Source organism: Numenius arquata, chromosome 1 (assembly GCF_964106895.1).
Source record: "Numenius arquata chromosome 1, bNumArq3.hap1.1, whole genome shotgun sequence".
Lineage (NCBI taxonomy): Eukaryota > Metazoa > Chordata > Aves > Charadriiformes > Scolopacidae > Numenius > Numenius arquata.
The window spans coordinates 107,864,687-107,882,396 of NC_133576.1; positions in this window are offsets into that span (position 1 = coordinate 107,864,687).

Sequence of the window (17,710 nt, forward strand, 5' to 3'; positions counted from 1 at the left end):
GAGGTAGGTGGATGGAATCTGAGGGTGGGTATGGGGGACGTAGAATGGGGATGGGTGATCCCTTAGAGCACATCTGGGCAGGGAACAGCAACTTATTTTAGGAATGAGGGAGGTTTGAGGAGTGTTTGTCTGGGTGCTCTAAGGATGACATGGGGAAAACTCGATCTTTAATGCGGTAGGAGTCACAAGGAGGCGAAAGACTCAAATCTGTAAGAATTGAGGCTTCATACCAAATCCTCAGGCTTTTTTTTTTTTACATATATATATATATAAGGAACTGAGTTGAATTCAAGCAATTATTTTATACTGTATAATAAACATTTCTTTTTAATGTTAATATTGTTTTCTTACAAAATATATTTCTAAGAAAAAAAAAATCAACTTTGTGATTTCTTTATTTTCCTGTGTCGCTGTATTTCTTGTGCAGCTTCGATCATTTTGTTCAGGTTGGCTATGGTATAACTCACTCAAGAAACCTGAGGCACAGAGTGACTATTTGGAGACAATTACAATGAATGTCATGGAGTTTGGATTTGGCTTCAAACAGGCATTCACCACTTTCGAGTAGGGTTACATCATCAGGGGTTGGAAATTTAGCTGGAAATGAGAACTTCCCGTTTATGTTTTACACCAAAGAGTTGTCAGTTCAAAGCCAAAAATGACTGAAGAATCTGGGTCATTCCTTCCAAAATTTCAAGGGCTACAGGTCACTTATTGAAAGAATTGTATTTTTTTTCCGCTGTAGGGATGCCCACTGGTGAGCTGGGAGAAGAATGCCTGTTGTAGGTGTCTGTTCTGGGGGTTAAGTCACCCTCTGGGGAGGGAGAGATGGGGTTTGAATGATTTAGGGTTAGACTTGGTGCGTAGTAGTTGACCTTAGCAAATGCTCTGCCTACGTCTGGTGTTACATGAAGGAGGGGGACCACCAGCACTAAATGTCATCTGAATGACAGTAGCTGTGAGCGTGTGCTGCTTGGGTAAGGTCACAGCACCTGTAGTGTGTGTCGAGCCCCTGTGAAGACACCTGTTGGTTGCCTACCCAAGCCACCAGAGGTTAGAAGGCGGCTTCTGGAGCTCAGCTTTAGTGGTACCTCTGTGCTCATTAAGAGTGCTGTAGGTACCTCAATTTCATAATACAATATGAGTCTTCAAATTCCACTTGTGTGATGACTTCAAGGGCTTAAATGATTTTGGGGTTGTGGGGTTTTGGGGATTCTTTTTTGCCTTAGCATCCTCGGGATGCAACTTGTCCAGGTATCTGATGAACAAGGTGGGAGGGGTGCGGTAAAATCATCCTCGTGGGGCTCTGTAGGTTACCCTGGGGGTTATAATTCTCTGTTCTCCCTAGGAGATAGAAAACAAATAAGAGGTCCTATTCTGCCTGTCTTGCCCTGGCCCTTTTCCTTGTCCCCTTCTTATCCTGAGGTGCATTCAAAAGGAAGCAGGAAGCTCCACCTGGAGCTGTTGGTGCAGTTTGATTCTGCTCTTTGTATCAGAGCAGCCACAGACTGAAAAGCTTCAGCAGTGTCATTTGAGGCAGCCTGGGCACGGATGCCAAGGTGATAAAATAAAACCACCTGCTGTAGCTCTGACCTTCCTAAATCCAGGTCTTCCCCCAGAAGCCTCTGCTTTTTTTCTGTCTGCTTCATTTATCCGATTGCTTCGTCAGGACACAATTAATGAAAAGAGTAGACTCATGCATTAATGAAGGGGGTTTACCTTAAGAAGAAGGTAATGCTTTCTTGGCTAAGAAAGGTACTTGTGACTCTTATTTTATAATCTTCAAAAGACAGTTTTGGCCTGTGGATAGAGGATGATTACTTGCTGAAATTTGAAGTTTTTTAAAAAAAAAAAATCTTACTCGGAAATTGTTTATTTGGAATTCAGTGTATTTGCGTGCGTGTAAACATCTGTATATTCTTACTGTGTTCTTGCTAAAAAAGTAAATTTTCATACACGGGGTTACGATTGCATATTTTGGCACCTGGGTACTCTTCCCTCCCCTCCCCCGGCCCCGCGCCTTCCCAAGCCCTTTCCAGCCAGTGAGTGTTTCTTTTTCTGTCTATCCCACTTCCTTTTCTCTGGCTCCTTCCAGCTGCCCAGTGTCTCCTGCTCACCCCACTCTCACTGACTTGCAGCTCTTTTGCCTGGTGGTAGCAACAGGCTGGGGGCAGATCTAGGTGTAATTCCCCTTAGCTGGCCCGAGTTCAGGTGGCTTTTCTGCGTCTTTGGATGGGAAACAACCCCGATTAGGTTTGTCAAAAAGATTTTTGAAGCTGAGCCGGCTAGGAACAAAGAAAAGGGAGTTGGGGAATAAGGAACCAGGCGATGGGATACAAGGACCAGTCCGTACCGCCCTGTGGTTTGATGTACCCCAGCTTCGGAAGGGTTCCAAATAATTATCAAACGCTTGTACTTTTCGCTGATGCAAAACGAGTCTCCAGCAAAACTTCCCAAACGTGACCCTGTGCAGCATTTTGCTGCTGCGATTTGAGAAAACTCCAAAAAAAATTCTAAAGCAGAAAGTGGTCTTACACATATACCCAGTCCCTTTCTTGTTCTTTCTCCCTCTCTGGACCGATTTTTTGTCCAGTATTTCCTAGTTGCTGGTATTTGGGATCACAACCCGGGCACTTCGCCAACTGTTGTGGTGTGTTTTGGTATTTTTTTTTTTTTTTGAACTCACTGGGGTCTGGCCCTGTAGATCCCAGACCTTTGCCTGGTGTTACCGTTTGTGACTGGCTCCAAAGCAAAACTTGGTTATGAAAAGCTGAGAAACCTGTGCCGGCTTCAGGATGTTTAAATCAGATTTCACAAATTTCTAAGCAACTTGGGATGTTTCATTTTTCTGCTTTTTTTTTTTTTAGCTTTAAGTCTGACTGTGTGCTGGAGTTTCTAGTGGTGTTTCCAAGGAAGTATATTTGTGCTGGGGTGGAGGTGAGGGGCTGGGTATCTTTGATTTACCGCTCTCTGTTCACAATCCATTTTATGAAGTTGAGGGAGGGCATATTTTCCTGCCATTCCTTCAGCGTTGGAGACGTGTGCTCTCCACCGCCTGCCCTCTTGCCTGAGACGTTGCTTTTCTCCAGGCTGCACATCACCAGACTCCAATCCATTTATATTGGGCTGTGACAGGACACAAGCAGGAACTCCAATTGCTTTCAGCTCCTTGCGTGCCGCACGTCACCGAGTGATAGATTCATTTCTCCAACCTTCTGGTTCTTGGTTCATTCACCACGTGAGAGATCCCTGGTGGTTCTTTCAGCAGCAGATGCCAGAATCCTTCTTTGACGGCCGAGCTCACGTTTTAGGTGCTGTCATGTCTTCATAACCGTGGTGTAGCTGCTGCCTCGTTTTGTAGGTCCCAGACTCCCTCACGTCGCTAAGTCTGTGCTACCAGGTGTGAGTAAGGCTGCCTGGTTTTGGGGACCTTGACTCCGTAATGGGAGGATTCACAAAGAAGATCTTCTCCCCTTTGTCCCCTTCCCAGCAGGTCACGGATGTTGGAGCACTGAAACATGACCATGTGAAAGGTAACTGTTCAGGAAGTTCAGATACTCTCTTGTACAAAGTGTTTTTACTTTATGTTCCACCCATTTGAAGGATTTTAACCTACACTTCACTATTAATTGGACTGAGTGGAATTCTTGGAATGAAATGCTTGACAGGCTGAGAGAGTTGGGGTTCTTCAACCTGGAGAAGAGAAGGCTCCATGGAGACCTTACAGCAGCCTTCCAGTACCTGAAGGGTCCTACAGGAGAGATGGGGAGCGACTCTTAATCAAGGAGTATAGCGATAGGACGAGGGGTAATGGTTTTAAACTGAAAGAGGGAGATTTAGATCAGATATTAGGAAGAAATTCTTTCTGTGAGGATGGCGAGACACTGGAACAGGTTGCCCAGAGAAGTTGTGGATGCCCCATCCCTGGAGGTGTTCAAGACGAGGCTGGATGGGGCTTTGAGCAACCTGGTCTAGTGGGAGGTGTCCCTGCCCATGGCAGGGGGCTTTGGAACTCGATGATCTTTAAGGTCCCTTCCAACCCAAACCATTCAATGATTCTATGATTTTTCCTTACTATGTCACAAAAAACTCCAGAATGGCAACTTTCAGTGGACACAGATGAAATCAGTTCACCACAGATGTTGGCTATGAATGTGTAGAGTGGTATGACGAAACGAGAAAAAGGACTTCACTGAGAGGTTCAAATTAACAATTTATTTGGACTTCACTCACAGGTCCAATACGTCACTATTGCCAGTTCTATGTGTACAATGGCGATTACACTATTGCAATTTAAAAGCAATTCGTGGAATACTATTGCAACCTACAAGTGATCCCGAAAAGTAACAACACAAACCACAAGCGCGCTAGTTATTAATACCTTAAAAGAGTGCACAAATCACGATCTTAATAGCATGCCATATACCATACGTATGTTTCTTTATCACTTACCCTTTCTCTCAGGTAAGGTCGCTCAATCCCTGGGAAATTACCCTGTACAGCGTCCTGGACAAGGGGGGGGACACGAACCTCCTACAGGCCAGCTGTATCGTTGGAAGATTACCCCCATTTTTCTCCTCAAACCTTGCAGTTTATATTTCCTGATTCTGTGGGGGTGCAGGATTATGCCTGAGTGGATTACGCTATCTGGGATGTTTACCTCTGGTGGTGTGATGGCTAAGTCTCTGTTGCCAATTCTGTGATGTCTAGCACTCAAAGTCATGGGACTAGTGGTGGGATGGGACTCGGGGCATTTTATTTGTTAAGGGAGTTAAGGCTCCATTTGGTTTCGGTTCTTATTGTGATGCAATCTTGAGACAACCGCGGGCTGAGCCGTTTTTGCAGCTCCCCCCAAGTTATCTCTGCATAGACAAGGCAAGGCGGAGATGAAGCTGAGTCGGATGACAACTCCCTGCATCTCACCTATTGTGCTCTGAAACCGGTTTGGCTGGGTGCTCCCATACAAGTGGTGCAGGTCTTCATTGCTGGTCCACAGTTTATTGCTGGCCTGCTGCAGGTTGATGTGCCTGCTCTGACCCCAGCATCAGAGCAGGTCTTCTCCACCCTGCTGATGCACGGCACCCGGGCACTTCTCCTCCCAGGGAGCTGATGTATGGCAAATGGTGTAACCTGTACCTACTTATTTTGCTCTCTGAGAACTAATAACTAATAACACTGCTTTAGTTAGCAGCCATATTCAGATTGTTTACTCTTTTTTTTTTTATAAACATCTCCCAGATATAACGCTTTCTGTGTTACACAGGAGCTTGACCAGCTCCCTGCTTACCTGCAGCATTTGGCAACATGAGCTTCACTAATTATTTTTTTTTTTCTGCAGCCCAATATCACATGCAGTAACGCAGCTTAAACCCGACAAGGTCCATCTGGTTTAATGGTTTATCACTCGTCACGGCTCCAGATCTTTGCTCTGGAAAAAACAACTGCAGTTCTGGAAATGGATAGTTAGGTTATTTCTGTCCTGCTAACTGGAAGAGGGCTGGAGTTACGGGGCAGTGAGTGGCACACAGCCTTGCAGCTTAAGCCAGCCTCCCTCTTAAGCAGAAGATACTAAGAAGCTGCAACCCACTGAGCTGTGTTTTTATCGCACGACGCTGAGCGTGTGGGCTGCACACCCTGGGGCTCCCCAGAGAGCGCTCCTCCAAAAGCAGGTCAAAACAGAGGCAGCAAGAGGGCTAAAATAACCCCCTGTGGGCAACAAAGGTCCGGACCTGAGCTTCTGCCTTTTTCCTCTTTGATCTATCACTGTCGATGATAGAGAGTAATAAATTAGAGAATAATCTGGCAGCACAAAGCATTTTTAATTTGTTTTGCTGTTTCCTGAAAGCAGCTGTCTATTTTACGATCTATTGTCACCTGTAAATGTGTAGTTGAATTACTACTTATATGAATCTGCATTTTCTCTCAAATCTAACAGGCCTATTATATCACTGTGAATAAGAAGAGAAGTTTATTTAAACCTCATTAGCCTTATTATAAATATAAGAAGTAATACTATAAATTAGCATCAATCATGTTGGACTGCAGTCCTGCATTCTGCTGTCTGTGGATTAGTAGCACTTTATTCTATTTCTGCTTTGCTATCTGGCTATTTTTCTTTTTTTTTTTCTCAATTTGGCTGAAAATCACATTTAAAAAACATTTTTTATTGTTTTTTTTCCAAAAATCGGAGCCAAATAGAAGTGCTCCCATGATTTATTTGAAAACATTCAAACAAATTTCCTCAAGTTTGCTCTTGTTCTCTGGTATGTGCCATCTGTACACTCGCAGAATTTTGCTGATGTGTGAGATTGTGAAACAAAGCAGCTCACATAAAAAAGATAATTGAGAACTCTATTGGCCCAGCTGTGCTGTGAGACTTGCTGAATGTGAAAAATTCCCTCCAAATACATAAATTGCCTGTTACAATTAATTCAGTTTTATTAATCTTGGTTAATATTGTACTGGTAAGAAAGGACTTAGCTTCTCACTTTGAAATCAGTGGATATTTCCCTCCTGACATCAATAAGATTGGTATTATAAATAGTTTTATATGAGACAGTTTCTCTTTAAGCCTTTTTTAGGAGGTGGCTATTTTAATGTGTGCTGGTATTTGGCACTCTGTGCAGTATAAACTTGCTTTAAAACATAGCAACAATGCAAGTAATGCTTCTTCTACATAAGATCCATTAGTTGTATCTATTTCACATATAGCATATATAGTCTGCGTGTAACTGAGAATCATATAGCCCTGGGAATAATATTTGCTCATTGGTGATATATCTTATCTGTGATCTCTTGTGAGATCTGCCATGAAGGAAGATTATAACTTGTTTTGGCATTTCTGTGCCTATACTAAAAGGATGATACCGAATGACTTTGGCAGCATCAACAACAAATGAAGAGGTGATGGAAATGTTGTCTTTGCCCACCAAATGTCTGGATTGACCCATCTCTTGTCAGCAGCCCAGCCAGGAACAGGCCAAGCACACGAACAAGGGCTCATAGTTGCTCCCTCCTAACTCTTGAGGCCATAATCTGGTGAGGGAGAAGTGATGTGACACACCTAACTTCCCAGAGACTTTCACTTTGCCTTACCAAATGTGCTTGTGCAATGTGTGTAAAATAGGACCCCAGCAGAAATTCTGCCTTAGTGATAGGGAGGTGCTTTTTTTGTTTTATTTTTGTTGGTTTTGCCCAGGTATTGATGACGCTCATGAAAGGCAGACATCAGAGGAGGCCCCAGTCAGCATCTGCTGTCCTCCACTTGCGAGCCAAACGCCCAGGAGCACAGATGGCCTTTATGACCATTATGGGCTGGAGACACATTCAATGAAAAACAATTTAAGTTCTTACAGAAAAAAAAGTATATGAATGTGGGTTTGCTCCCAACACGAGACAGTCTGAATCAACAATGGGAACGGGCCGGTTACCAAAGAGTCTGCTGGAGCAAGTTCCCGCTGCCAGGGCAGGATCTCCTCTCCCTCTTGGCCATTAGAGGGAGGAAAAAATAACAGACTATAAGAGCCACTAAAATAAGGACCAACACCAAGAATGTACCATGGGTTTAATACCAGCTCCTCCTCTTGAAGTAATTATAGCTGATGTTGCCCAATGGTTACCGATGAACTATCTTGCATCGCGGTCTTTTGTTTGGAGGTTGAGCATCAAGACCAGCACACGCCGGTCGGCTTCTCATGGAGAGTAAAATAGGACCGAAGGTGACAGTGAGCATCGTGCTGCTTCAGCCATGAAAACAGGCAGCTGAGTTTGGGCTAGACCAAAGCTCTTCCTACGTGTTTGTTTCACATTGTATAACCTTTACCCAAAAGTTCACCACAGCACTAATTTTAAAGTGAGAAAAGGCTAAGCTAAACAAAATACTCGTATTTCTCATATTATCAACTCCTGCATACTCGGAAATGTGGTATTTGCTAAAAATGTATTGGTAAACTCAGAAGTTTTCTTTGAATTTCTTGATGTGACCTAGATTTAGGTGGTGCAAATAACCCTTGCAATACCATGTTCACCTAACCCATTCCTATTTATGTGGAAGGGAGATGACATATAAACATCACCATGACTCCCCCATACTTGTGTTTGTGGGGTAATTATATTTTGTTGAGAGAAAAATTAACTCATATACTGAGTTAATTATATGCCTCTGAAGGCTCAAGTTCTGCATCGCTTCTAAATTTCAGTGCTGCATGTTTTGGGTTTTGGTGGTTCTTCTGCTATGAAAGGGAGCCCTTTGTTAGCTGCCTGACTCGTCACTCCAAAGCCACTCATGTGATGCATGTGATCATGTATAGCTTTCCGCATAGAGGAACCTCCATTTTAATTACAGCAGCGCTTCCTTGCTAATCAATACAAACTTTTCTCTCTAATATTATTCCTCTTCTTGTTCATCTGTCTGGATGTGACAATGAACAGCGCTCTCAGTTATTTCCAATGTTTAAGGAAGATCCTTATTCAATGTGGTGAAAAGTTTGGAAAAGTAGTAGGAGAGCACATGGAGATCTCTGCAAATGGTGGTTAGCACTTAGGACATACTCATTAAGGTTTTGATGCCATTGCTAAAGCTGTGACTGGCTCTGCTAGAACCAGAGCATTTAAGAGGAAACCTGCTTCCAGAAAACCTGCTGGACCATTTCTGTGTAGAAGGACCTACCATCACCATCTGTCTTTGTTTTTAAGGATGCAAATTTTTCTGATTTTGCTTGTGGTCAGAACTGCCCCCCGTCTGAAGTAACTCCTGCCTGATCCAGGTAGAGATGAAGAGAGAAAGCACATTGATGCTCTCTGCCCCGGAGGAAATAAGCTCACTGCTGTACTAAGATAATCATCAACACATGATTAAGTCCAGGATCTTTTATAAAGCATTGTGTTTGCTTGATGTTTAGAGGTGCTTAAACACTCTGCCATGATATAGAGAGATGAGACAAGCAAGGAGTATTTTCCTCCGTAATTACATAGTGTTTGCGTGAGAAGGAAAAAACCAGCAGCTGTGCTCCCCCATGCCCCTCCGTGTTTCTCCCAGGTTGTTCCCAGGTAGTGCCAGCCTGAGCTTCTCAACCACTGGGCAACCCAGCCATGTCTTCAGTGGTGAAGCGGTCTTAAACTGTGACCCTCATGACCATCCTTTGCAGGGATTTACAGAAGAGGCACCAGGATTTTTTTGCTCACTGGGGCTGGGCAGCAAAGTATTTCTGAGGACCTGAATCTAGGAGATAAAGTACCTCTAAATTTTTTTTTTGTCCTGAGTTTCCTAAATTAGGCAATACTGTTAACTTTTCAGGGGGCAGATAAAAAGGAGCAATGAATCAAGGTGACAGTCCAGCTCACTTTTCATGAAGAGAAGATTTCCAAATTCTACAATGCTGAGCTGAGCACAATGGGTGCAGGCTACCTGTAAAACTAGGTCACATCTTCAAGCTGTAACTTAAACTAGGTCATACTTTCTGACTGGTGAAGAGGGGGAGTATGAGTTTCAAAAGCTTGTAAATTATCGCTTCCTGGAAAAGACCCAACATGATTAAGTGCTATCCAAAAAATCAACCAAGGCAGCTTGACACATAAGAGGAAGTTCACAAAACATCACTTTATCTTCCTCCGCTTCATGAAAATGGAAATGTATTTCCCTTTCAAAATAATTGGTGGTGCAAACATTGATGCTGCTTGTGGTTTAAGATGCTACTGAGTCATTTAAAGTTTTGTGAGCAGGAACATTCAACACAGACTTTTCTGAGTTCATTCCTATAAATTGCATAAGTAAGGGGTAGGTTTGCTCTTCCAAGCTTGAAAGTCACTTTGGTTTGCAGGGTTCAGAGAGGAAATGTAGAACTTCACTTTTGAAAATTATCAACAAACTATTTTAACATTAATAATCCTCACAATACCATGCAAAGTAGGTAGCTCTTGGAAATTATACGTCAAAAACTAGAATACTCAATAGGTTCTTTAGACTCACTAATGGGAAAGGCAGCCTCAGATGCCCACTACGTCCACGGAATCAATTGACCAAAACTGACTCTTCTGACAGTTTGACATCTCTGTGCTGATTCCTGCAAGCATTGATTTCTGTCCAAGAAAGGGTTGATATCTTCAGGTTCTTCTTAACATTCCCATTGTGTCCTAACTTGGTGTCGCAGCAACCAATAACTGGGACATTGTTCAGGATCATAAACAATATGCCTGGCCAAAAGTATCTGAATACAGAATAACACCAGCAATGAATAATCTGGTTGGGATTTTTGAAGCTAAACTCAAGGGTCTAGCTACTAATTTTACTGAGAGCTGAGCACTGAAATTCCTTCACTGGCTCAGAAAAACCCAGGCTAAGCTTTTCTCCTTTGAATCCTCCTGTCTGCTGTGTGGAAAGAGCAATGTCCAGACTAATGTCCGTAAGGGATGACGAACAATGCTGGGACAGCTTTTGGGAAGAAATAAAACAGGGCCACATTTTCCCGAAATGGTACCTTCCCTCCTGCCCCTTTTGAATCGAAATCCTCTCTAACTTGCATGGTAACATACATCTTGCCTCAGGGTCCTGGGGAAACCCTGCGGCCAGCAGGCTTGAGAAAAACACGCCAGGGACTTTTGCCACGGGACTTTTGCCGTCTTCATTTTCTCTCCCTGCGCTGACAGTCTGCTTGCTCACATCCTGCTCCTTGCGGCGTCTCTGCCGCCCCATCGCTTCACCTCTTCTCAGCTCAGGTCCTCCTCTCCTCTATACCCTCTCCTTCTCGCTCTCTCTTTCTTATCTCATCTGTCCCACAGCAACTCTTTCCCCACCCTGAGCCCATTGGAGACTGACAAGGTCATCTGCCATGAGTCCTACCTGCCCCCATCAACACCCATTTTGGGTACAGGCTTTAAGGAAAGAGCCTGCTCCCTTGTGTCTGTGCAGCTCCTAGTCTGGTGGGGTCTGTTGTTAGTTCTTAGGCATCACCGTAATAATGGTGATTAAAGCTAAAACATATTTCACACAGAGCTGAAGTAACTTCTCCCAGTGGGTCAGCAGATGAGACAAGTGAGGGTTTTTTTTTTTTTCGGTCCTATATCTATGCACTGGAAAGCTTTCCCTCTTTACAGCACGGATGGGACAGCACGCATCCCACCAAGGGGGAGGTGGAGGGTACTCATCCTCTCCTCCCCCAACATTACTGCACTGGCTTCAGTGACTAATAAAGAATATGTGTCCTCCCAGGGTCCCTCCATCTCCTGTGGTTAGGAATATCTTAGCCCCACTCCTCCAGTGACTGTCCCTGGGCTGACCCTGCCTCCTTCTGCTCTTTTGTGTCCAAAATCTAAATACCTCCAAGATCCAAGCAGACTCCTGTTTCTTATTGATCTCCTCCTCACTTCAAAATACACAGAGTTCCCCAAATGTGACATGACATAAAGAGCCCAGATTTAGTGACCCTTTTTTTGTGTAGTGTGTTGGCAGCTGCTTCTTAGCAAGCAAGGGGTAGATACTGAGATATTTGCGGTATCTGATTTGGCCTCAGCTGCAGAACCAAAGGAAGTATCTGCATTAACTAGGATCTACGCTTCTTATTGCACTCCGAGCCAGCATCCACAGCTCTAAAACTGCACCAGAAATCAGCCATTGGCAGGCTGGAGTCACATAACGCAGCAAGGCAGCTGCACTACCTAGAATTTCCTCTTCGTTTGAAATATGTAATAAAAATCTGAAGCAGGAAACGGGTTATCTGGTGAAATTTCAAATGATGCTCTTATCTGGTATAACCTCAGCGCATGCTAGAATTCATCACCTGCCTTCCAGTCCTTGAAATCAGCTCGATTATGATGAGCTATTTAAATTCTCCTAGTAAAGGTGAAGGCACGCACATTCTACTCTACTTTGTTATCGGTGGGTCATTTCTACAAAATGCCACTTTCAGCTTTCGTCTAGGAGCTGAAATTCACAGGGATCAATGTAAATTAGGCAGTAGGGTTATGATGAAATGCACATATATACATGTATGTCCTTACATATTTTCTAGATATACGCTCAAAAATGAGAGTTTTCACTTCTGAACCAACTGTGCATTTTGTTTCCCTGGGACCACAGCAGCATGGATGCGTCCAAGAAATTTCTTGTGCTGTCTGATAAGACACATCCCTTAATAAATATGCAAACATTATAGATGTCAGAGAAACACTATCCATTAACTGATTAGATGAAATGGATTAGCATCAGTAAGACACAATGGTCTTTGGCCTTTCAAGTGCCAGTCATAAGAGGATTAGGTTTCTCGGACACCTTTTAAATCCCATGTAAAGGCATAAAAAAGACCAGAAGATCTAAGAGGTGTGGGTGAGGCTGGAGAGGTAAGAAGGCCTTGGGCTGTCCCTGTAAACAGAGGTGAATTTTAGCACAAATCGGAGTAAAGAGGATTATAAGAAATCGACTTAGTAGTGAAGCCACTTCAGTTTCAGCCTTCTAAATGAGGCCTGTACCGAGGCTCTCCAAACAGTCAGTGGAGACAGCAGATGGCCTAGATGGGGACCAAATCTGCTCTAAAAGAGGAGACGGGAAAGGTGGGAAGATGCTCCCTGTGGAAGTTTCTGTCTCACTGGCTCATGGAGACTCCATGTTTAGTTTGGCGTTAACTGTTTAACTAAAATTTTAGATGCTTCCAGGAGACCTCACTACCCCATCAGAGCTATCCAGATGGACCTGTTTGTTCCTGGTGAACTTTTGGTATCACTGGCAAATCCCAGATTTCTGAGGTCACCCCACAGCAGCCTTCCATCACAGCCAAACAGTTCCCTGAGAAGGGGACAAGTGGCCAAGAGTAGGGGAAAATGGGCTACTGCTGAGCTCCCCAGAAGACGAGAGCGCAGAGGGAGCTATCACCTCTCCCAGTGGCAAAAGGAGCAGGGAGAGCTCAGAAGATGCTGTAAGATCCCCCCCGGTCAGGCAACAGGACATATCTTGGAGTGGTCTGCAGCAAGGTCCTGGTCTGTGCCAAAGGGTATGGCTGTGCTGCTAAATAAAAGAGGAGCAGGGAGCAAGTGTGAACCCAGGCTCCCTCATTTTGTGTGCTACATAGCTGTGGCTCTGCTTTGTTCTGCTGCAGCTACTGCCTCCCACCAAACAGCCCTGCTCTGCACAGGGCATAGCTCTCTGCATGATGGCTGGGAGCCCGTCTGCGGGCTTGGCTTTAGACTTGTCTATGGGCATCTACTGTGTAGCAGTGTAGATGTGGCCTGAAGGACTCGGCAGAAGCAACTTGTGGTCATTCTGGCCTGGAGATTGGTGGTTCCTTAGAAGGAAAGCCTTTGCATTTGAAAAAAACCCAACAAAGCATGCGAAGTAGAGGTGAAAATTGCAAAAGGGATGTCAAGAACCAAAGTAACTTCAGGGGAAAGGTTTCTGGCTGCTAACCTGAAGGTTCTTGGTAGTGGCTGCCAGGTGAAATCAGCTGGCGGTTTCCACAGGCCTTGGGTGTAGGAGAAGCAAGGACTTGGTCCCCACAGCTCCAGCAGCTGCAGCTCGGGCTGCCCGCCTTCCCCTCTTGCCCTTCTTGTTGGAAACGTGCTGAGCAGGAGCCGGTGAGGCAGAGGGCTGAGAACCTCACCCTTCCCTGCTGGACACTCGTAAATGAGGGAGATGAGTGGACCGAAAACCAAAGAAGATGAATGTGGCCTTTAGCTTTCCCCTTGGCAGGCTTTGGTCGATTTGACTTTTTGCCACTATGAAACACAGCTGAAAGAGCTTTCCAAGTCAGCAGCTGGGCTGCTGTCTGCTTGATTTGTGTGACAGAAAATCAAAACATTTTTGAGCAAAATTGAAAATTTTCTTATGGAAAATTGCCTTTTGGTGAGCATGATGTTATTTTCTCACTGAAATAATTCCAGCTATCTTTGTGTTCCTCGTGCAAGGCTGACATACTAAACTGTGAAGCAACAACTCTGTGTGGGGTGACTCTCTCAGGAACTAGAGAGTCCAGAGAGTCATGAGCATCCAAGCTGTTTTGCTCCCTTTTGCCTCACCAGTTTCAACTGTCCTTCCCTCCGGCATGCTCTGGCAATGTCTTTATAGTCTTTTCCTATAGCCCATCTCTGCTCCCCCCTTCCCTCTATACACTTTTGGCATGTGAGTTCACTCAGTGTTTGCCTATTCAACCAGGCCGGCCTCCTGCTGTATCACTGCCATGTGGCTCTGTCTTGCACATTGGGGTGGACTGTTCTCGTGCAATGAGGTGGTTGCTCAGCCAGCTCTCCTGAGCATTTTGAATAGCCTCCCATGAGATCCTGCCTACCACTTCCCTGAAAAATATGAAGTCCACCCTCCTGAAATTCATAATAATTTTTGCACTAGTTGCCTTCCTCACTTCCCTAAGGATCTTAGGCTCTACCATCTCATGACCCCCACAGTCAAGAATGCTATCAGTTATCACTTCCTAGATTAGTCTTCAATTATCCATGAGCTGCTGAATGGGCCGAGCACTTTCCTAGTTGTCCTGTCCAGTACCTGTGTAAAAATTTGCCTCAATGCATCCCAGAAATCTCCTGGCTTGCCTGAGCCCCACGTGCTGCCCTTCCAGCAGATGCTGGAGTGGGTAAACCCCCCACCTTGAGAACCAGGGCCTGAGATCAGGAGACTTCATCCAGTTGTTTAAAGAAGGCATCATGCACTCCCTCTTCTTCACCGGGCAATCTGCAGCAGATGCCCATTGTGGCACCCCTCCTTGCTGATCCTGAAAATGTGTCTGAGCCATAAAGTGTCAAACAATGTCATCTTGTCACCAGCAAGCAACTGGATATAGTGTTTATTATTGAGGACCAATTCAACAAAAAGACTCTGCACACAGAAACAATGCATGTAAGACAGTGAAGAGTCTGCAGATGAAAAAGATAATGATTTATTCTTGAGTGTACACTTCAGTTCTAATGAGATTTTGATTCCACCGGCTACGACCTCAAGCCAGGTTGGCAAACACACAAAACCTGAATTTAATCAAGCCTTTCACGGTTTGCAAAGCAGCAAACGATATGCTTGGTAAGCAGAGTAGACATATCTGTATGCTGATCGCTCTGCAGCGTGGAATGTGTGCCATGCACAACGGGGCTGTGGCTACTGCTGCCAAACTCCTCTGAGTAAATGGACGGAGCATATCAATTTACAGAAACAAAGAGAGCACATCAAACTTCTCTGTATTCTTGGGAAAATATTAACAAATTCAGCATCTGGGGACGGGAAGAAGAAAAATGCAGAGCAGAACAGTGTTAGCTGGAGAAAGCTAATCTGAAGAGAGAAACATCACCCGGATCACAGCTCAGGTAAAGAATTGCAGTGAGAATCTGGAGATGTCAAAATTCAAGGGGTTAGTTCTGGACCCCTGTCCAAGTCATGGTGCTTTATGGTCTAATTTTTTTTTCCCCAAAAGATCACTTTCTGTGTAGGCCTTCCTGAGAGAGATGTTAAGGAATTGTATCTTTATCTGGAAATGTAATGGAGTACAGCTGCCTTTCCACCACAGAGCTGTGCAGGAGAAAGAAAGGACAGAGGTCACAGAGACAGGAGACAAACAGGAACATGTCTGTCAAAGAAGCCTAGGCGCTGTAAAGTCGAACCTCAGAGGCAGCCAACCCCCACTGATTTCTCAAGATTTAGGAGCCTAAACATCTCTAAAAATCTGTGCCACAGAAGAAGTTATTTTGTTTTCCCCCGCATCTTGAGCTCAGGCTTTGTCTGCCTGTCTATATTTCTGCAACTGCAACATTTACTGTTTCAAGGGTGAAGACTTCTTCTGTCTCTGAATATTCTGCCCTACTGTCCACACTTACCATGGTGGAGCTGGGGGCAGGAGTCCTGTGCATGCCAGTGCCCGCACAACGCTGTGGGATTACGTACCGTGTCTCCAGGGAGTGAGGTCAGGGGGCTTTACCAGGACTTTACCTTCTGTTCTTCATAGTGTCCTCAATTCTGATCACTGAATATTAAGTCTTTAGTGCTATTCAGGACTACACACAACCTTGATCAAAGATGTACATGCTACTTGAGTCAGGTACAAATTATTATTTTGCATTTACCTGAGAGCAGATTGAGTGGTGTCATACCTCCTTATACTGTCCCTTCTTGGCCAGAGTGCTCCTGGATGTTTGAAGAACTTCTTAAACCCTTAATGGTCCAGGAGGTTGATTGCTCATTTACCGCCAGCCACAATGCTGTCCATCACAATGGCAATGACTGCTGCAATGTACGTATCACTGGTAAGTGCAACACCTTTCCAACATCCTGTAATTAGCCCTTAATCTTGTATAAACTCTTTCTATGGGTACATTTTTAGCAAATCGAGGCTGAACCGCCACTCTCCTTTGAGGGTCAGATCAGATTCTCAGAGAATTTTTTTTGAGTACCCAGCTCCCATTCAAATGAGCATTGGACATATAAATACACCCGAAAACCTGTGCTTGTCTTTGGGGTTATTTAGGCTGTTCCTAACTGGAACCGAACAATTTGTTGTGGCATTCAGAAACTGTTAAGGCAGTGCCTGGGGCACAGGGATGGTCAAGGCCAGGCTGGATGGGGCTTTGAGCAACCTGGTCCAGTGGGAGGTGTCCCTGCCCATGGCAGGGGGGTTGGAACTCTATGATCTTTAAGGTCCTTTCAAATTCTAACCATTCTATGATTCTATGATTCTATGGTGGTGTTTATGGTTTGGGAGACTCATTTTCACGGGGCTGGAGCTTGTTTAAGGCCCCACTTCTGCTCATGGTAGCAATGTGTTGTAATAGTCAAGCCCAGCAGTGGTGGAAGTGTGGGTCGAAGTGGGAAAGTCTGTATCAGGCAGGGACACAACTTGTGTTGGCAAACCTATCCCAGAGGTTAACAGTCTGATATTAGATGTAATCCAATTGGACTTCATGTTGGTAAAACATGAAGCTGTTCTTCCCCCATTCAGAAACAAAACCACTGCATTTCTACCTTACTTTCATATTCCTTGTGTTTTAATACACAAAAGTTCTCAAGGGATACTCAGTCATCCATCTGCTTCTTGATAGGACTTACATCCACCAGGGAGGTGCCACGGGCAGCCACGGAAAGAGGCACCGCTCTGCACCCCACGCTGCGGGTGCCTGGGGTGCCACGGCAGAAGAGTGGTCAGCAGCAGAGACCTGGATGGAGACTGTCAGGCTTTAAGTCCCTATCGCTACTTGTCAAGAGACAATAAAGCTAATATTCTAAAGTCACCTGCCACACAGCTAAGTGTGTATATGCATTCCCATATAGAATTCATACATTGCATGTATCTGGAATTTAATAAATGTGGAGTTTAAGCGGTGCCCAAAAGATGGCACTGTTTATTTGTGCTTTTTTCATTCTTAATTGCATACCCTCTTCTAGGCTGGCATATCATCTGGCAAAATTAAGACAGGACTTATATACTCTATAGAGAAAAGCAGTACAAATCAAACTATTGCTGCAGCGTGGCCTTTCCTGTAACCTTTAACGTGCAATATTTTAATGGAAATGGGTATTAAAAATGCTGCTTAATATTATAACTACAAAGTAGTTGCCCTTTTATTTCCATCTAGTTATTTTCACCGTAGATATTTCAATCTCATACATTTCATTTAATGCCTGGTGGTTGAAGAATGTGCTTCAGTTATTTAAAAGGAGAAAGAATTATTGACAAGAGATGGATCGGAACTGGAGTTCTGCCTTGAGGGTCCCCGAAAGTTAGCATAAACATCT